The sequence below is a fragment of the Pinus tabuliformis genome, chromosome 3_2 (assembly GCF_031772625.1).
Source record: "Pinus tabuliformis cultivar Carrire ecotype Pingquan chromosome 3_2, CPIR1, whole genome shotgun sequence".
Lineage (NCBI taxonomy): Eukaryota > Viridiplantae > Streptophyta > Pinopsida > Pinales > Pinaceae > Pinus > Pinus tabuliformis.
The window spans coordinates 945,824,486-945,848,079 of record NC_142302.1 but is presented as its reverse complement, the minus strand read 5'-3'; positions in this window follow the sequence as shown (position 1 = coordinate 945,848,079).

The following is a 23,594-nucleotide window of genomic DNA, read 5'->3' as shown; positions in this document are numbered from 1 at the left end:
TATGGTTGTATTAAATGGATGGGAATGTTGGGAAGCCTTACCCAAGAAAGGGTGGACAAAGTTGTCATGGAAAGAGGATTAAAATTAGGAAACCATGGTTGGTATGAGAGACCAGGGTGATCCCAAAGCCAAGCTCCCTGATAAAAATCCTTCTGCAATTCCTATAAATTTTCGAAGATTACCATTTAGGATCCCTTTGAACAAAAGTACGTCTTTGTATTCAGGGACCAGTTCTAATGCACCCATTCCCAAGGAGCATAGGTTGATGTCTAAAATCCATTAGAACAACAAACAATTGATTGTCATTCATAATTTGTGGAAACAAAATTGGCTACAATATCATCCACTTCAAGAGATGGAATGTCTATTGCCTGGTCTACAATGAATGTTGGCCCTAAGAGATCTTCGGGATTCAGAGGTGAAAGTCTCAGATTTATGGCATCCTTAAAGGATTTGGGTTGGGAGGAGGAGGACACACCCCAAACTTTTCCTCTAGCTCTTAATATTGAGCCTAAATAAATTTAGGTGTCCTTGCCTATGCCATAATCACTTAGGGATTTCATAGCCTGAAGCTTCCTACCTTCATGTATGAGTTGAATATAGCCCGAGGTGTTTCCAATCCGATATTGAATTCTAGTTGTGAGTGAAGAGACCATATATGTGGCTTTGACATGCATACAAAAGGAACCCCTTGAGATTGGCCTCACAAAGACTGTAAAGTGCACAAGAACTGGGGCGATAGCCACAGTTGTACGTTGAAACAAATTCAATGACCCCGCAAAATTGAAGGTTGAGTTGGCTTCCATGGTAGAGCCCAACCCTAGGGCTATCACCTTCACATTAGCCTTGGGAGGCAACATTGTGATCATTGAAACTTGATCCAGGTGGATATTGGTGGCCACCTGCCAAGTCCACCTGGACCCCCATCATCGTTTTTCTCAGCATTTTCAGTTTCCTTAATTGTAGAACAACTTACTATTTTTAGCAGTTTTTCGGGTCCTGAACTTCCGGAGCCGTTTTGAGGCCCTAAACGACGTTTTTGGGGAATCCGGGGGCGGTCCATTCCAACAATGGTAGTGCTCGGATAGATCTTTCTAACGAGCTATTGTATGCGTCAAACGGAGATCATATGCCAAAGTTACGACCCTGGGAAGTTGATGTACCAATTTACCCCAAAAGGGGCCCACAGTTTAGCGTTTCATCTCCTAGGGTTAGGTTTTAGAATGTTAAGGGTTTTCCATTGTTTCTCAACAATAAATAGGCCTTCGAGCCTCATTGTAACACAGTTCAGAGGCATGTAGCCATCACATCTCTTCTCAGAGATAAGCTACCATCGCCCTAGCTGGTTTATTTCCATTTCTGGTTGTAAGCATATTTCAGTATTTTCCATTAATGAAATGAAGTATTATTTCCACTGCATCTTTTTGTATATGGTTATCTCTGTAATTTGTTGCGTTCCTGTTTAAATCCAGATCAGTGGTATCAGAGCGGTCTGCTTTTTCTCTGTTTTTCTTTGCATGTCCCCAACAAGGTCGGGATATAAGGAGTTAGGGCTTGAACTGGTTGAACCTTTGCAAGACCAGCCTCGCAAATCCCGATGGCCTCCCATGGCGGATGAGAAGAAAGACGAGGGGGCAGGAGATCCCATCAAAATCTTGCTCGAAGAAGCCCTCGAGCGACAACGGAACGCGATGATGGACAGCTTTGCCCAGATCCTTCAGCGACTACCCAGAAGCGACGCATCGGCTTCCAGCAGCTACTCTGGAAACGCCACACCCTTTAAGGTACAAGTTAATTTTGAAATCCCCATATTCAAGGGTCAGATAGACGTAGATGTCGTAGATAAATGATTAAATCTACTAGAGGGTTATTTTTCTGTTCATGAATTTTCGAGTCGGGAAAAGATTGTTTTTGCTCTTCTCAAAGCAACCCCCCACGTCAAGGACTGGTGGGAAACCTACTGCGAGCAGAAGGATGAAAGTACTGGCTCACTATTTTCAGCCGCACCCACTTGGGATTCGTTCCGGGATGCCATCAAGGAGCAGTACTACCCTGTTCGAAGCTATGAGGATGAATACATAAAGTGGACCACGCTGCGGTAGGGAAGGGACCAAGACGTGCCAGAGTTCACCAATCTTTTCCATACCCTTCGCACAAAGTTGGGTATCAAGGATTCAGAGCAACATTTGATACTCAAATACCGTGGCTGCCTGCACAAGTACATCTAGGAAGAAATACAATTCCTAAACATCTCCTCGCTCGGCACAGCATACCGATATGCCGTCAAGGTCGAGTAGAAGTTTAAACAAAAGAAGCGAGACTTTGGATCTGCGAATCCAAAGCAGGGGAAAGGTGCCCCTAAACCACAGAACAAAGGACAAAGCCAAGGCGGGATAGCCCAAGACAACCAGTCGAACCTGCAAGCAAAGAACAGCGCTGCGAAGCTGAGAAAGGACACTGGAAAATGGTGCGAGTTCCATAAGAGCTCCACTCACAACACAAGTGAGTGTCGGGCCAAGCAGTCACTGGTGGCTGAGCTAAAGGTTTCAGAATCAGATGCATGTTCCGACTCTGAGTCAGAACCCGATAAGGGGAATGAAAAAGGGAAGCAGATCATTGATGCGGATCCCAACGCCACTGTTGCTACCGCAAAGATCCAGAAAAATGAACCCGAAGATCCAGAGGAGGAGCGTCTCTTCCACTCCCAGATGTGAGTAAAGGGCTCCCCGATACAGTTCATTGTTGATAGTGGGAGTCAAAAGAACCTCATTTTGGCAGAGGTCGTGAAGCGGTTGGGCTTACCGACCACAGCACATCCACAACCATACACCATTGGGTGGCTTCACCAAGGACGAGATCTTCGCGTGAGCCAACAGTGTCGCCTTCCATACAACATCAAGCCCTTCACGGATGAGGTATTGTGTGACATTGCTCCCCTTGAAGTTTGTGATGTATTACTAGGACAACCATACTTGTGGAAGCGACATGCTGTGTATGAATCAAGGCCCCGTGTTGTTATTATTACATTGGGAAATAAGTTGTACAGGATACCAGAGGTAGCACCACCTACCGCCATCTCTTTGATTACTGCAAAACAATGCAGTAAGATCATTTCCAAAACCAGGAAATTTGTTTTCCTGATGATACGCCCTCAAGGAAAGAAGAAGACAGTGGCCGCGGCCTCCAGACGAGGTCCCTCTACATGACAACTATAGATGGACAAGGTTGTGGAGGAGTACAAGGACATCTTCACCTCCCCGGCAGGGGTTCCTCTACACTGTCAAGTCAAGCACTCTATCGATCTGACCCCAGGTGCGCCGCTACCCAATGGACCAATTTATCGGCGCTCCGTTCTGGAGAACAATGAAATCAAGAGGCAGATTCAGGAGCTCCTGCAGAAAGGTCACATCCGTCCGAGTTCATCGCCTTGTGGGAGCCCGATCGTGTTGGTACAGAAGAAGGATGGGACGTGGAGACTCTGTATTGACTATCAGGCGCTGAACAAGATCACTGTCCGTAATAGGTACCCGATCCCGCGGATTGATGACCTCCTAGACCAACTAAAGGGGGCGAAATATTTCAGCAAGATTGATCTGAAGTCAAGATATCACCAGGTACCAATCGAACCCTTTGATGTGTGGAAGACTGCCTTCAAATCCAAGGAGGGCCTCTTCGAATGGTTGGTTATGCCTTTCGGATTGACGAATGCTCCTGCAAACTTCATGAGGCTAATGGATGACATCTTGTGGCCATTCACCAACTCCTTTGTAGTAGTATACTTGGATGACATTCTGATCTTCAGCCAGAGTTGGGAAGAGCACCTCCACCACATCCGACAGGTTCTCCAAACACTGCAGCAACACAAGCTATGTGCCAATTTGGAGAAATGCACTTTTGGCATGACCCAGGTTCAGTATCTGGGATACATCATTGATGAACATGGGGTGCATGTTGATCCAGCCAAGATCCAAGTCATTTGGGATTGGCCCTCTCCAACCACTCTAACAGAGCTCCGCAGCTTTCTAGGTCTTGCCAACTTCTAGCGCAGGTTTGTGTTGGGGTTTTCTCATATTTCTTGGCCCTTGAGTCAAGTCACCAAGGGAGGGGCGAAAGCAAAATTCTTTTGGTCTGAATCTCAACAGAAGGCATTCATGGAGTTGAAGGATCGCCTCTGCACGGCACCAGTGCTCGCGTTACCAGATTTACAACAACTATTTGAGGTCGAGACAGATGCCTCTGACTATGCTATTGGGGTAGTCCTTACTCAACATGGACATCCAGTGGCATATCACAGTGAAACACTTTCAGACACAGTCCAGAAGTACCCCACTTATGATAAAGAGATGTATTCCATTGTACAGGCCTGCCGACAATGGAAGCATTACATTTTGGGGAAGGAAACGGTCATCCACACAGACCACCGACCCCTGCAGTTCATACAGACCCAAGGGAAATTGCAGAATGATCGCCATCAGAAGTGGTCTACATACCTGCAACAGTTCCACTTGAATATCAAGTATAAGAAGGGCAGCACCAATAATGTTGCAGATTGCCTCAGTCGACCACTGATCATGGCGTTAACCACCGTGCTCAACTCTTGTGGGCACGAGACTTCTGATTGGCCACTTCTCTACAAAAGCGACCCAGAATTCAGCCACACATACCAGACACTCTCGGAGGGTCGGCATGTGCCAAATTTTCACCTCCAGGATGCCCTATTATGCCACCTCGATCACCTTTGTGTTCCTTCAAGCGAGCGTGCCAAGATGATTTGGGAAGCACACTACAGTCGGGCTGCTGGGCATTTCAGGGTCGAGAAAACAGTGGCAGTACTGCAAAATTATTTCTATTGGCTGAATCTTCGACAGGATGTTGGGAAGTACATCAGATCATGTACTGCCTGTGCCATTGCCAAACTGACCATTAAGAAGCACGGCCTCTATACCCCGTTTCCTACCCCTAGTCGACCTTGGGAATCCATCTCCATGGATTACATGTCAGGCCTTCCTTCCACTAAGCATGGAAATGACTGTGTTTTTGTGGTCATCAACAGGTTCTCGAAGATGGCCATTATGGTGGCCTGCAAGAAGAATATCACAGCAGAAGCCACTGCTAAACTCTTCTTTGAAAGAGTGTGGGTGCACTTTGGGATCCCACAGTCTATCATCTCAGATCGGGACAGTCGGTTTCTCAGCACATTTTGGTCCAGTCTCTGGTCAATGCTGGACACCAAACTCACGAAGTCCACAGCCTTCCATCCTCAAACTGATGGCCAGACAGAGGTTGTCAATAGGATGATTGTGCACATTCTGCGCATGTATAACTCAAAGCATCCACGCACATGGGACGAGAGCCTCCCCTATGTTCAGCACAGCTACAACCGAGCTCTTCACAGCTCCACTGGCCATAGCCCTTTTCAGGTGGGTTTGGGATTCCAGCCACTATGCCCCATTGATGTGGCCATGCCACTTGCAGCTACTCACATAAATTCAGCTCATGTCCAGTCCGAAATAGATAAGGCCACCAGCTTCATTGAGCGCATCCAACATATTCGCCAGTAGGTCCATGACATTCTTGAGAAATCAAATGCCAAGTACAAGCAACGACATGATCAACATCGGGTGCCACACAAGTTTCAGGTGGGCGACAAAGTTTGGTTGCATTTGCAAAAGGAACGCCTTATTGGAGCCTATCGGAAATTGAGACCACTCCGATATGGTCCTTACACCATTACTAAGGCTATGGGAGACAATGCATTTGAGCTCAGCATTCCCCCATTCCTTGGCCTGCACCCAGTGTTCAATGTGGACCGCCTTCGGCCATACTTTCCACCATTGCTAGACACATCCGACATTGCAGAACAGCTCAAACCCACAGAATTAAATCCAGATTGCATGGAACAAGCTGCAACTGATCGGATCATGGACACACAGATCAAGAACACTCGCCAACAGAACATCCAACTGTATCGATTTGTCAAAGCAGGCCAACTCCTTCAGCAGGGCAAGTGGCTCACCAGGGAACAAGTTCAGCAAAAGTTTCCTCATCTCATGGAGGAGCTCAACGCAATGGGGACCATTGCTTCCTAAGGGGGGAGGAATGATCCAGGTGGATATTGGTGGCCACCTGCCAAGTCCACCTGGACCCCCACCATTGTTTTTCTCAGCATTTTCAGTTTCCTTAATTGTAGCACAACTTACTACTTTTAGCAGTTTTTCGGGTCTTGAACTTCCGGAGCCATTTTGAGGCCCTAAACGACGTTTTTTGGGGAATCCAAGGGCAACATGGGTCCATGCAATGGACCCATGTTGCCCGTTCCAACAATGGTAGTGCTCGGATAGATCTTTCTAACGAGCTATTGTATGCGTCAAACGGAGATCATATGCCAAAGTTACGACCCCGGGAAGTTGATGTACCAATTTACCCCAAACGGGGCCCACAGTTTGGCGTTTCATCTCCTAGGGTTAGGTTTTGGAATGTTAAGGGTTTTCCATTGTTTCTCAACAATAAATAGGCCTTCGAGCCTCATTGTAACATAGTTCAGAGGCATGTAGCCATCACATCTCTTCTCAGAGATAAGCTACCATCGCCCTAGCTGGTTTATTTCCATTTCTGGTTGTAAGCATATTTCAGTATTTTCCATTAATGAAATGAAGTATTATTTCCGCTGCATCTTTTTGTATATGGTTATCTCTGTAATTTGTTGCGTTCCTGTTTAAATCCGGATCAAAACTAGTGTGATCTAGCCAAATATACATGCAGGGCTGAGTCAAGCTTGAAACCATGAGAGAATAGAAATGATGAAGAGAAATTAACAACCAATGAGGTGACATATTCATGAACTCCAATGTGTTTAACTTTGTTAGCATCATATGTTTCCTCTACTCCCTTAGTTTTGGCTAATGACTGCTTTGGTTCTTCACCTTCAATAGTGATGACCGACATTAGCTCAACCTTTGGAATTGCCTGCATCAATGTAGCACCTCCAATTTTCTCCCTCTTAGGATTAGGGTTTTGATGGGCCTATAAATTGTATATATTTTAAGGTCCATTGATCATTACTAGACACTTAAAATATGTATTTGACCCCCTTACTTGCACATTATAGACTTAATTCGTAGTATTAATGGGTCCTTAGGAATTTGATTTATCATTACTTATTATGTGCCTAATATTATTTATTTTTGTAGAATATTGTGAGAATATTGGGTAGATTTTAAAGATTTGGAAGATGAGATCATCTGGGGACTTGCTCCTTGCTACAAGATGGACCAAGATCGGATAGTAAATGAACATTATATTATGAAATTATTGAATACATTCTGGAGATCTAGTGATTGAGAAAATCTAGGAATGTGCTGCCTGTCATTTAATGAAGACTCCTATTGATGGGGACCATATCTACTATTTGAGGGAGTTTTGGGGAGTAATTAGTCCTCCATTCAAGGAGGTTGATTCCACATCATTGTGTATGAGTAACAATAATTAGCCTCTAGAGCTTATAATTTTTCATCATTTTTATGAAGAACACTTGATATCCAACAGTTCTACTTCCACCTCCAGTAATGATGTACTTGATTTGTTCTTAATCATAAAAGACATTTCATTTTTAGCTTCTAAATATTTTTTTTCTTCATAGGACTTTGAGTCTCCTTAGGATTGGCCATCCCAAGAGCCTCAGATCCTTGTTGTGTACCATTTCTTTTATTTCTCTTCATTTTCAGCATTTTTGTACTTAGTTCATAGTTTTCTTAGTAGTAATTTTCTACTAAATTTTAGCACATGTTAATGAAGCTATTTTGATTTGTTTCCACTTGGATTGAGCCCTAAAAAGATATACTTAATAACATAATTTATCCCACAAGATTTTCACTTTATTAGCTTAGGAATTTGGTTACTTATATTAGCTTACTAGTTCATTTTTATGAAATTTTTGGTTTTAGTAATAATTTTCTACTAAATTTTAGCACATGTTAATGAGATTATTTCGAATTTATTAAAATTGGATTGAAGCATAAAAACACCCAACTTAATTAAAAAATTTACCCTGTAGCATTTTCACTTGATCATCTTATGAATTTGGGTGCTTAAATCAACTTACTGGTTCAATATTATGCAAATTTGGTTACCTAGACCACTAGTTTGACTTTTCCCCTTGTGCAAGATGGACTATTGGGTATATGTAAGCTGGTAAAGGTCCTATACACTCTTATACATCCTTCTACCATATTTCACCACCTTCATATCATTTCTAAAGTTCCTTAGAATTATTTCGGAAGTAATCTTGTAGCATCGCGTAGCAATCCTGTAGCAATCCTATAATATCTTGTAGCACTTCACAAAATTGATCAGAAACTAGGCATAATTGCCTCTTGAGTTTATTTTTCACTTTTCATCACTTAGGAATTTCCCCTAAGTCTTGGAAGCTAATTGGAAGGAACAAGAGACCTTTTGAACTTCATCTTTTCGCCATCGTAGTTTTAATCTGGAATTAGGATTTACTCTTTTGATGATGAGTTAAATAGCATAGAAATAGATTGAATTGATTCCTTCTGAGAACTTGATGGTTTTTACAAATAGATTAAAGTTTCCTTGATGCAGTAGGACAAGTAATGTTTCAATTATTTCCTTCCTTGTAAATTTAGATTCAGTAAATTATCTTCTTTGAGTTGGTAAAATGGCCTATGCGCATATCAATTCATTTCATTGCATTAGATCAATGAAATAAAGACACATTACATGTTGCACATATAGTTTTGACACCTCTTACGTTTGTATGAACCATAGGTTGATAACTAAAGCTAGTAGCCATGGGAATTGAAACATCCTTGTTGCAATACAGGAGCTCATCAAATTCGTTGTGACTATTATTTGTAAATCTAAAAAAAATTAAATAATTACATATATATATATATATACATCAAATATATAAACTTTAAGAAAGGTACATAAAAATTAAATAATTACCACATTATAATTATATATATATATATATATATATATATATATATATATATATATATATATATATATATAGATAGATAGATAGATAGATAGATAGATAGAAAAAAAACCAAGATCTTTTAAAACATATACACTTCATATTTTATTTGATGTACATTTTCCAATTTAAAGTCTATTAATATAACTCTATAACATTTTTATTCCTTTCAATTATCTTAATAAAAATAAACATGGTAAAAAATAATCTTAATTTTTTAATAAAATGATTTATGTATTTTTCATATTATTATTAGTTTGTATTTTTTTTGATTGAGATAGAAATATTTTTATAGAGGTGGTAGGAGGAGGAGGGGTGTTTTATGACTTTGAGGAAGTTAAAGTTGCAAAGTATTCATGGGACTTAAGATGCATGGAAAATAACCAAGTTGAAGCTTATGCCCTTTACTATGGGATTCAGTTAGCCCAAGAAAATAAGGTAGCTTCTCCCATTGTTTTAGGAGACTCTCTCCTTCTCATTCAACATTTAGTGAAGGGCTCCTCTCCAAGGGACCAAACATTAAATTATCTTATAAAAAGAACTAGGAAAACAAAAGAATGGTTCTCTTCAATAACATATTTACATTTCTCTGTGATCTCAACAAAGATGCAAAGTTATGTGCTAAAGGTGTAAATTAATATTAGGAGATTTAAAAATCAATGGTTGAATTAGGCACTCTCCTATTCCTTAGAGTTGAATAGAATAGCATTGTACAATTATGAAGAATTGCATTGTCAATCAGTTATAATATGATATGTAAATTTTGTTTTTTGGTGAGTTTTGTAAGGTATATGCTTACAAAACCCCATTTTTGTTGTCTAGTTTGGAGTTCCTATGAAAAAAATTGTAGTTTTGTTGGATAAGAAGATTCATGAATTTCTTTTTAAGATATAGCTTTTGTACTACTCAATGTATTTGTTGTGATCTAGACGCAGACTTACATATCAATACAAAATTCTCATTCTCAGTTATATATATATATATATATTCTCACTTAAAAAGTTTCATCGTTACATAATGGCTTAAAAGGTAGAGTGAGTGGCATGTAGTTTAACCATATGTATCATTGAGTTAATATAATTTGAATTAATAATAAATTAAACTTTGCAAGTTTTTATATATATATATATATATATATATATATGAAATGACCATTTCACTAGAATCTAATGATAAAAATTCAAGCAAGATTGTGAATTTATGTTGTTTAAAATACATTTTCGAAGGCATAAATGGATTCATTATTCTAGAAAATCCCCGGGGCACTTGAATTCTAGAGATTAACAACTTACATTCAAGATTTTAGAAATATTTGTCCTTGTGGGTATCTCAATTGGTGATTGGAGTGATATTAAGAGATTGAAGGTTCAATCCCCCTATTGTAACCCATTACGCAGAGAGAAAGACAGGTTGTAAGCCCAAAGACTATAGTTGTAATGGCCATAATAGATCTCATGTCACATGAGTATAAGACTAACCCAGTTGTCAATTCCTATATATATATATATATATATATATATATATATATATATTAAAATTAACCAAAAAATAGCCTAAACAAAGTCATTTTACTTATTAATTAAATTACCTATATTATAAATTAGTTAATTTTTTTTTTTTTATTTATAATATTAATTAATTTCTCATATATAATTATTTTAATTTTATATTTAAGTATCTTTTAAAAATATATTTGTTATTATTTTTTTGGATTATTTATATATCAATTATATTTAATTATTTGAATAGATTGTTTAATTACTCATTCTTACATTATCGATTTGTCAATTATATTTAATTCTTTAATTATATTTGATAATAATTTATTTTTGGATTATCCATCTGCGAATTACATTTAAATATTTGAATGGGTTTGATGATTCATCATCATAGAAAAATATACAAGTTGTGCAAAGTAGGTAAGTCTTCATCTTATTCAACTTCAAACTTATTTAAATATAGGATTTTCATTATTTATTCTCATCATATTTAAAAAAAAAATATTATTATTATTATTAAAAAATATTTATTATTTATTATTTTTTTATTTAATTTTTTATATTAAATTTATATCAATTAATTTTTTTTACAATGTTCAATAATCTTTTCACGAAGAAAATGAAACTTAACCGCTTAAATGATGTCAAATAACCAAAATTAACATCAAGAAAACAATTGAAAATTGTTTAACTTTTATGTTGAAAATTGAAGAGAAGGCCCATCAAAATTGAGCATATCATGAAAACAACTGAAACAATCTTAACTTTGGTTGAAAATTGGATAGAGGACCCATCAAAATTGAGCATATCATGAAAATAAGTATGGTAAAAATATTTAAAAGAATATGGTAAACCATTGGATGGGAAGCATGATCCATTAATTGACCAATCTACCATATGCGATTGGCATTATCTAAGAACTCCCAAAAACCATGATAGAGCGGGGAATTGTCCAATATGTTCCTTTAATTCATTAATTTGAGTTTGCGATATATTCATCATAATGATAATGGTTGGTAAATTTATTTAGACTCTATTATAAATGATTTAATTATACAATGTATTTAATAATAATTTAAATAATGATTTTTTTTAATTGAAGTTTTTATATTATTAAAAAATTAATATACAAAAGGTTATAAAGATAGTCAAAATTATCGTGGAGGATGTTAGAATCTTTAGCAAATCTCATTATTTTACTTAGCTAAAGGATTCTCTAATCACCATAATTACATACATATGATCCCAAAGTTTTTTACAATTACATACATATGATCCCAAAGTTTGGAAAAAAAACCTTAGTCATTTTCTAGCTTGCAAAAAAACCATGTAAACCTGTAGAGAAACAATGAACATATTTGCATAAAAAACCACTAATATCCACAACCATACCACCACCAAGGGACAACCCAACAGGAATGACATAAAACATAGATAACACCCCCAAGATACAAAAAAAACAGACCAGTGACTTTGTCCAAAAATTCAGTGTTGTAACCATCTGAAGAGCACACCGCACATGAACCATGAACACTTCCTCATGCCCATCATATTTTTCCAAGAACTTTCTCGTAGACCACCATGCAATCGAAAGTCAAAAGTAAATTCCACACGCGCAACCCAACAAGCCAAGAGTCAACACAAAGAACCTTCACATGGCCCTTTACCCTGCAGAGATCACTAATCATTGTCAAAAGAAGAGATATTTGTTAGAGCCCTCGCATAGGATCCCATTGGATCTAATTGATCCCCCCAACTACATTCACACACAATGTGTCTCTCGATATGAGCCAAATGAGAGTCGGCTCTCTCTAAACAAAACCTCCAGTTCCTAATCATTCTCTTGACATCTTCTAGGGATGCGAAAATATCTTATTTCTCAACTTTTTTATCCCTCAGGACCAAGCCTAGAAGAGTCTTAATTTTCCAATGAAGAGATACATAATTGAGATACTATTTCTTCCTTCCCATGGTGTGCCAAGTTCAAGGACCCAAGTCAACATGTCCTCCAAAAGTTCCAAGTCAAAGAGATATTCTCGCTCAATCACCACCTGCGTCTCAAGCTTTCGAATCTCTCTACGAGTTTTCAGCGAAACAAAATTAAACAAGGTGGTGGCTGAATCATGGGGAAAAAGGAGAGACCCATGTTGCCCCATTTGATCCCGACCACCACCTCGCCATACACTCCTTCCCCTCTATCATTGTGACATGGCTAAATCGGGGCTAAATCACAACAATTACGATGGGAGCCTCCACCTACATAAGAACATAAAACCAAACCAGATCCATAACCAACACAACTAGGAAACTAACAGGATAATTTGTCACAGTAATTCCAAGCGGTTAACCCTGACTCAACATATGAAATCAAAAGAACAATTAACTCCTCCACTGACTTATCCCCATTAACCATCAAACTAAAAGGAAACCAAGCAGGAACTAACATAGAATAGAACCTCAAATATCAAAGCCACCTAACATATTTCATGCACCAAATTTTAACCCCCCATGAACCAAACCAAACCCTACCAAACACTGGAGGAATTTTCCAACCAGGACTCCCAACCCCTGTCTTGAGACTATCCCACTAACGATTAACTAATACTTGAAGACAAAACATCACTAAACCTCGAATGAATACTACCACTCGAGAGCCATTGAGACCCTGAGCTTTATAACAAAAAATCTCAGACCAAGCACCTATACCACCAAAAGAAATAAATCAAAAGAGACTTAACGAGCACCTATGAGTGACCATCCCTGAATTTTGGATGCTTTTGCATTTCCTTGTGACAACAAGTAGGCCTAATTACTATGCTTACAAAGCCATACTCCCACCACAGATCGAAGAGGATTACCCTCACAATTGAAAACGAAAATCAAAACTAGGCAGTCGAGGCCTGATCCTTGACTCCAATTCTCTCTCCATCCACTGATATCCCACCTCTCCACACCATTAAGTAGACACACACTGCCATCTATAGCTTGCATGTGTGTGCATGTGAAGGGAGGTTGTGACCTACCTCCATTAATGAATGATGGAACTATGGGGTGGCAGGCGCAACCTCTGAGGACCCAAATAAATTCATATTCCCACCCCCATCAGGGGATTAATTTAAATAATAATATAAATAGTGAATGATTCAATTATATAATACAATTAAATAAACAAAATGGTTTTTTGGTTAGAATTCAACAATACAAATTTTAATAAAATTGTGATTTTTTATTGTTTAAAATGCACTTTTGAATGCATAAATAAATTTAACACCCTAAAAATTCTTCAAGCACTCAAAATTTTCATATTAAACAATTTAGACTTATGATTTTTAAAAATCTCTACAAGATTTTGAACAAAATTGACCAGAAAAAAATATTAGGAAATGAACCATTTCATCAATTAATTAAACTACAGTGTAACACCCTCCTTCCACATCTACCCAAGTAACTGACCAACCGGGGTAAACATGTGACGAGAATTTACTATGATATGATTCAACTTCCTAAGTCACATTAAGGAAGTGGAACCGAGTAAAAAGGAAATACACCATATAGACCTTCAACATCAGCTACAGGACCCTTAAGAACCATCCCAACATTTTTTGTAACCAATCCTTGGGTCCCATTAAGGTTTTAGACCACTTGATCCCTGGACACTCCCATGCTATGGGTGTGGCAGCGTCCAGGAGGATCTGGACACTCTCATGACAAGGCATATCAACGTCTAGGGACTATTTTTCTCAATGTTGTGCTAACGTCCCTAGGATTTGAGCCACTTTTTCAAGCCCAGAGCCCAGGTCACTACCCTGAATTGAATGACACCTTTAGAACAAAAAGATAACAAGGAAACAATGAGGCAAATGCAAATACTTAAACAAGCCCTTGACTAGAAGCCTATTAGCCATGACAGGCATTTCATCAAACATATCACGAATATGTAATCTACATGTGTAAATAACATATCTAAGCATAGGGGTCTCATACTCAACTGAGAATCCCTAAGAAGCATTGACGCCTCAACAAATTAGTTACAGTTTCATCCATTAGGTCATCGATACATTCTCCCTCAATTTACAAGTAAAAACATGATGAGAGCCATACATAGCTATTATCATAAAACATATACATAACCATCATAATAGTAATAAAAATACCAAGGAAATCACAACCATGTAATCCACATATAAACCAGTATAATACTCATAGAAATATAAGGATAAATAACCTCATATTGATGACTAAACATCTAAACCCGGGATGGGATTACCACGTTCCACCTGACCATAGAATGGATGAGCCAAATATCTCTTTAGCCATTCACCTCGGTTCCATATTCCAAGCATGAATGTGGGATCTCATAAAACACATTGATCCAAAACCATCAAGGGCTTCAAGAGGAAAACCACCTAAACCATCAAATAATGATTCTACCTCATGGTCAAACATCACAAAACCATTATGAGATTGGTCTCTACCCAAGACTTCTAGGGCTATAGGGTGTTTGTTCCACCGAAGACTTCCAGGACTAGTAACTTAACCCACAGTTATCGCCGAGCTTCCAGAGTGTTTGTCCAACCAGGGCTTCCAGAGTGTTTGTCCCACCAGGGTTTCCAGGGCTAGTAACTCAACCCACCAAGGTCTTCCACAATGTTTTTCCAACCAAGGATTCCAGGACTAGTAACTCAACCCAATTTGTTACAGGGCTTGCATAGCGTTTTTCCAACCAGGGCTTCTAGGAACTAGTAACTCAACCCAAGCTAAGGAAACATAAGAACCAACTAGAAAATAAAGAAATAAATCCACATCACCATGACTATCCAGGAAATGACAAGGCTAGGAAAATCCATTGTCCATCCAGGCAATCCTCCATGCCAGTGACAAATCATGACCAATAATCCACATGCATATGTCATGCATGCCAAAACTAGTGAGGAAAACATACATGCAACTCAGTGTTTGCAAGTCAAATATGTTGTAGTTGCTGATCTCGATGTCCTCTTGCACTTTCTTGTTCTTCCTTTTCCTTCTTGCTCCAAAACTCCAAGTATCCACACCCTCCAATAGTGCTCCAAGAAAAACTCTAAGTGTCCAAGAATATGAGAGAGAGAGAGAGAGAATAGTGAGAGAGCTCCAAAATTGAACTAACAAAAGGTTACCAACTGATCCTCAGAAGCCTTTTTATTAATGGGGCCTTTATTTTCTAAATTTTCCTTTAATTTCCTCCTCACATGCAACATGTGACCTTTCACCTTCCTTTTATCCTAATTTCCATTATTTTTATAAACAAATGTGCCAAAAATGCCACTTTTCCTTTCCAAAGCCTTAGCCATTTCATTTTCCAATTTCCTTAGCCATATTAACTGAAATGAACACCCACGATATGATATATTTCCCACCACTTAGCTTTGAATAAGTATCTCATCAATTCTGGTTATTATTTTGCATTTATTGACTTCTATTACATGGAATTTTCACCAGGGCTGTTACAGAACCCTCCCCCTTGAGGGAACATCGTCCTCGGTGTTCAACAACACCTATAACCACAACACCATTGTAAGCAAAATATATTGTCAATGGAGCTTTATAACTTAGCTCGTTGAAGTATTTACAATAATCAAAACGTTGAGAAGCAAACCAACATGAAAACATAAAAAGTATAACATCATAATGACATGATACTCACATTGCTTATTAGAGCTTTATAACATAACTCCTGGCCGTATTTACATCCATATACATATGTACATATACTAAACATCACAAAAACATGTACCAAAACTTATACCAAGATATATACCAAAACACCATACCAAAACTGCTTTGCCTCAACTTGTAAACAAGGAAGGATACATAGCCCACATCTGATCCACTATCTCCCATGTAGCTTCATCGGGCCCAAAGTGCTTCCATTGCGTCTTAACCTACTCGATTGCTCAGTTCCATAGAATGAGAATATTTCTCTCCAAAATGCATTACAGTTCCGGCTAGAATTCTCTTTCTGATTCTACCTGCAATGCAGACCAATCAATCACATGATCGACATCTTTAACACAATTCTTAAGCAATTACACATGGAAAATATCATGGAATTACATTGTTGAAGGCAGTGCAAGTCGATAGGCTACTGGCCTAATCCTCTTAATAATATTGAAGGGTCCACAAAACTATGGTTCCAGCTTGGCACATGATCCAATCACAAGGAGTTCTTCTTTGGTTTATGCGTAGGTACATTTGTTCCCCAAACTAAAACTCCTTAAACAACATGTTCTAATATGCATAACTTTTCTGCCTATCTTCCATTCAATGCCTCAAACAGACTCATCCTCAGTGACTCCTGGTACCCATTGTTATAAGAAAACTCTACCAGTGGAAGATACTCTTCCCACGTTCATTGTTGATGCATCACATACATCCTCAACATGTACTCCAATATCCTGTTGACCCTCTCTGTATGTCCATCATTCTACAGATGATAAGCTATACTGAAGGCCAACTCTGTGCCCAAACCTGCAAACAACTCCTTCCAAAACTTGGAAGTGAACTTCGTATCCCTGTCTAACAAAATAGTCCTTGGAACTCCATGCAATTTGACCTGAATATCTTGGGTGACCTGAATATGGTTTCACATGAAACTCTCTCAAGATCACCTTCTTGAGCTCACTATTGTCTGACACATATATCCTACCTCTAAATATAACCAATCTGTCTATTGTGAGACTATAGTACTCATCCTATGCACCTGCACCTGCACTTGTACCTGTACCACTACCTGTACCTCTACTTGTAACTATACATGTACCACTGCCTGTACATGTACTACCACCTATACCTATACATGTACCATCACCTGTACCTATACATGTACCATCACCTATACATGTACCGCTACCTATACTTGTACCTGTACTACCACCTGCACCTATGCCTATACCATCACTTGTTCTCTATTGCAGCCTGTGCACAATCTCCATATACATGTCATCTTGTTGACCTGCCTGCAAGATCATATCGTGTAATTATGCCCCATGGGAGCTCATAGCTGCTAAGTGATTTACCTATATCTGTTTACTAAGAGCATCTTCCACCATGTTCTCTTTACCTTTGATATATTTGATCTCAAAATCAAACTCATTGATCGTGGCCAACCATCAATCCTCCCTTCCATTCAGATTCAGTTGGTAAAATAGATACTGCAAGCCACTGTGATCACTCATCAATACAAACCTCATGCCAAGAAGATAGTGCCTCCACATCTTAAATGCATGTATGATCGCTGCCAACTCAAGATCATGTGGGGTAGTTCTGCTCGTGCTTATTTAGTTTTTGTGACTCATAGCATACCACATTTCCGTCCTGCATAAGGAGTCCACCAAGTCCTCTCTTGCAAGAATTTGTACATACTACAAATTCTTTGTTCAGATCTGCAATCTTTAACACTCGTGCATGTGTCAACAATTGCTTGAGCTACTTAAAACTAGTCGCACACTTCTCTGTCAATTCCAACTTCTTACCCTTTCTCTACAACGATGTGATAGGATAAGAAATATGTGAGAATTTCTTGATGAAACTCCTATAATAGCCTACCAACCCCATGAAAGATCTCACTTCATCTATTTTTCTAGAATCTGCCCATTCCATGATAGCTCTTATCTTTTCTGGGTCCACTACTATGCCATCCTTTGAAACCACATGTCCCAAGTAGTGCAACTCAGTCTGAAAGAAACTGCACTTGTTGAGCTTAGCATACAACTGATGTTCTCTCAACAACCTCAACACTGTTGCTAAATGCTTGGCATGCTCTTCTTCATTTTTCAAATATACCAATGTATCATCAAATAGCACAATTAAAAACTTATCCAAATACGGACGCAACACACTATTTTTATCAAGCACATAAATATAGCTGGAGCATTAGTCAAACCGAATGGAACTACAAAAAACTCATAATTCTCATACCCGGTCCAGAAAGTTTTCTTGTAAACGTTCTCCTCTTTGATGCATACCTAATGATATCCAGGTCTCACATCAATCTTCGAGAAAACCACTGCTCCCTCCAACTGATCGAATAAGTCATCAATCCTCAATAATGAATACCTATTCTTAACTGTCACTTTGTTCAATTACCTATAGTCAATGAAAAATCTGAGAGTACCAACCTTCTTCTTCAGAAAGAATATCAGTGTCCCCCATGGTGATACACTTGGCCTAGTGTATCCCTTTTCCAACATTTTCTTCAACTATAACTTCAACCCTACCAACTCAAGTGTACTCATCCTGTAAGGTGTCTTTAATGTTGGAGCTGCCCTTAGCACTAACTCAATAGAAAAGTCTACTTCCCTGTGAGGTGGAAACTCTAAAATATCCTCAGGAAATACATCTTGAAACTGTTGTAGAATTGGGTACCTGCTCAAAACATTTGCATCCTCAACTTCCTTACCTTTTTCACTAGAGATGTGTACTGCAAATAACAGACACTCTTTCCTACGACTAACTTTTCCTACATAGCTATTACCATCCAAATTGATGTGGCTTTATTCTTACCCTGTAAGACTCTTGGTTCTCCATTGTCATCCAAGCACTCAATAGTTTTTTCATAACAATCCACCTTAGTTCTATGAAGGTACAACCAATCCATACCTAACAACATATTGTATGGCCCAAAGATAATGCATTCAAATGTGTTGCGGTAGACATACCATTCAAATCAAATGCACAAGCTCGTACTTAATGGTGAACTCGCTTCTTTGTACTTCTATCTAACTGCACTAACCAAGAATATGCATGCACTTCCTTATTCAAACCACACTTATCCACCAGGTTAGGACTAACATAACTATAATTAGATCCAGGGTCAATCAAAATAGAAACAACTTAATCACAAAGCTTACCATCCATCTCAATGATAGATGCTTGATGATATTCCTATCTGTTATCTAGCAATGCATAGATACGAGGAATACTCTACCCAACATCTCCCACTGTATGTGCCTCCTGTGCACTATATATCTGAGGCCTACCCCCTAATTCAGTAGGCAATCTCTCCTACAATGATATTTGCCACACATCCAACACTCTATGGGATTCCATCCTGCATCCTTATTCTTCTCCTTGAATCGAAACCCTTATCCTCTACATCCTGTGATTTCTTCATCTCTCCATCAAATGTAGGTAGTTTTTCTTTCTTAATCTCATCCAACAAATATCCCCTATCACTCCTCTTATAAGTATGATAATGATGACGATCATAGTGCCTATCTAAACCAAAACAAGAATAATGTCTATGTTCATCCCCTCTCCTATCCGAAGTGTCCAACAACTTGCCATCTCTTACTATGTCATCTCTATCCGATATGTAAGCACCACAAGACCTACTACCATATGCCCCATTAGTCTTTTTCTCCTGCTCATGGCTAACCCGAAGTGGTCCCTCTCTACAAATTTGACAAACTCTAAAGTATCATTGCATTTACCTCTACTTGTTTCTCCTATGCATGTATGATTACGTCATTGTCTTCCTTACAACTCCTTATTTATGCCTTTAAGCTTCTCAATGTGTCTATCAAATTAGAAGATTTCCCAACACCATATTGCTCATCTGATCCATAGGGAGATTCTCATGAAATACAGTCTACCATCTCGCTAGTCATTTTTTATATTTCTTCCTACGAGGTATATCATGTCAGCTAAACCAAATCACAATAAACAAACGTAACTTAGTGTAATTCGAGGAGGATATCTCATCTGCAAGATCAACACATCAGCATGATACATGTATAACATAATCATGAAATAATATAGAAACATAACACATAAGCATATAACCATGTACCCATCATTCTAGCTAGATTCCATTCATCGATGCATGGCCATATCAACTACAAATACCATGACCTCATGCATGACAACAACCACCACATCACTGGACAATTGATCTCATGGGAATATTAACATTTATAATCAACCACACACTCATGATGACACACTCGAAAACAAAACCATCAACTTTCCATGGCAACATCACTATAACCATGACCCATACCATACAAATGCAACAAGAACATGGTCCTACAACACAAGAGATACATATGCAACCGACATGAATGTGATGGGCCTCTAAATTAGACATAAATTAAGGCCCATGCCTCTAAATTAAACATAAATTAAGGCCTATGACCATCCTTCAGCACATTAAATCTCTCTATTTGCATTAGATAATGTATTTTTAAGTCTAATATATTCATTAGGAAGGTTTATGAATAATTGCATATTTGTGCCTAATATTATTTATTTTTGTGGAATATTGTGAGAATATTGAGCATATTATGAAGATTTGGAGGAGGAGATAATTTAGGGACTTGCTCCCTATTACAAGAGGATCACTACTAAATAATAAATGAACAAGATATTATGGAATTATGACACATATTGTGGAACTCCAATGATTTATAAAATCTAGGAATGTGTTTCCTGCCATTTAATGCAGATCCCTAGTATTAGGAACCAGATCCACTAATCAAGGGATTTTGGTGGGGAAAGCTTCCTCCATTCATGGGGAATGATTCCTAATAATTTTTTATAAGTACCAAGTCGAATTTGCCTCTAAGGGAAGATTTTTTTTTAGTGTTCTTGTGGAGAGAACTCGTATTTCTGCAGCTCCGTTGTATTTTCTTACAAGGATGTAATTGTATTGATGAAAATAATGAAGATTGGTGTCATGTCCAGCTTCTAAATCTTGTTCTCCTTCATAAGTCTCTGATTTTCCTTGGGTTTGGCTACCCCAAGAGCCTTAGAGCCCTTTTGTATCATTTTATTTCCTTCTTTTCACTTCTTATTCACATACATCTCTTGTTTTATTTTTTTCTATTTCCGCATTTAGTATAAATGATTTCTTGTTGTAGGATTGGGTTAAATGGTTGATGTAAGTTATTTTGTAGATCATTTCACCCTTGGAAAAGATTTGGAAGGTCATCATAATCATTGAGATACTTGGATTAGTCTTCTTATTCCCAAATCTAGATATTTGGAACTCCTTTGTGGCAACTAGCAGTAAATTTCTGCTATTTTTTAGAGCATGCTAACAAGCTTCAATAAAATTAATTCCACTTGTATTAGATCAAAAAAACATTCTAGTTCATAACAAAAATTACCCCATTGCATTTTCACTTGATTAGGTTAGGCATTTTATATTTACCATCTCACTAGTTCTCGAATTTTTAGATTTTCGACTGGTAATTTTCTACTATTTTTTAACATGGGTTAACAAAGGTCTTTTTGAGTGATTCCACTTGGAATGGGGACCTAAGACATCCTAGTCAATAACAAAATTTGTCCCATCCAAATTGGATTTTATTTTATTGGTCATTCCATGAATTATAATTTCGTATAGTAAATTTGTAACACCCTGTAGTAAAATAGGGGATCCTGTAGGAGAACTAGTACATCCTATAGGAAATCCTGTAGCAGCCTATTTTAAGCCCCCGAATTGAGAAAAATCATCATTGAAGCTGAGATTAGGCCTCTACTTGACCTCCATTCCATCACAACCATTTTAACCCTCTTCCTCCATACCTGTCTCCCTGCCAAAGAACAAGTGAGGATTAGCATTTTCATTTATAAAACAAAAAGATTAAAAAAATGTGTTATTTTATATTTACATGTGCACACTGTAGTTAGTACTCTCTAGATCAGATTTCATGCTTAGATTAATTAAAACATCACATGTGACAAATAGGGTTAAAATATGTTTCTTTTGCAAGCAAAGTGCGTTAATAAGTAGATAGAGGATTTCATGTTACTTAACAAGCATTTTTAAATTTAGTCTTTCATTCCTGCAAATATACAACATTTCTTTTCCCTCATGATAGCGAAGGAAGGCCACATTGTATGTTGCACATATAGTTCTGATACTTCTTCAGTTTGTACGGACCTTGGGTTGATAATTAAAGTTGATAGCCTTGGGAGTTGCAACATTCTTGTTGCAATACCGAAGCTCATCACTTTTTGGCACTGTTTCTGGGGAGGTGTCAAAGTATGCATTGTTTTCTTCCCTAGTTGATTCATTTCTTTATAATTTTTGCAAAAACAAAAAATATTTGCATTAGGCATATTTCATTTCAAAAATAGGAAAGTGCATTGCATTAGTGTTTTCATTCAATCATAAAAACAAAAAATCTCCAACACCAACCCACGCCCCGCCCCATTTGATCACGTGGTGCAGTAAGAGCCATATCACCATTCACTTTTGTAGGTAGAAGAATAAGATGACAAAGAATGTAGAATAAATTGATGGAGATGATGACAATGACGAAGATCCTCTCGAATTTCCCATTCAAGATATTGATGGTAGTGTGCACATGAAGAACACCCCTCCATCTTCTTTTCCAAAATTTCATGGTCTAAGGTCAAAGGATCCAGAAACCTTTCTCTTCGAATTTGAAATTGTTTGTAGATCTTATGGTTACTTATTAAAAACTCAAAAACTGAGATTGTTTCTGGCAACATTGAAGGATAGAGCTCTTAAATGGTTCATGAGTTAGGACTAATTCAATAATATCATGGAATGATATGCAAAACGTATTTCTAGAAAAATATAAAGGCCATGATCTTAAAGAAGAAATCTTTAGACTGAATCATAAAGAAGATTAGAGTTTAGAGGATCTAATAAAAAGGTTCATGTATAATGTTAAGAAGGAAAAACTACATCATTTAGGATCCAACACACTAAAAAACCTCTTACTTAGAATAATTAGGGATGAATGGCTTGATCTCCTTGATCTCATGAGTAGAGGTGATGTATACCAATTATCATTTGATGAAATTTGTGAAACTGCAAACACATATCAAGAGGAAGGGCAAGAGTAAGTCAATCAACATCAAGATCGGTAAGTCAAGCTAAACTTGGAAATTTGTTTGATGACTTTGAAACAGAAATTCTTAGCAATCTAACCAAACAAGTAGAAACGTTAAGAATACAAAATGAGAAAAAAGAAGATGCTGATATTTGTGTTTTTCATGTAGAATCACATGATGTTAAATATTTCTCCTCATTACCAAGGTTGAAGGAAGTTTACCAAGAGGACAATGGAGCAAGTCAA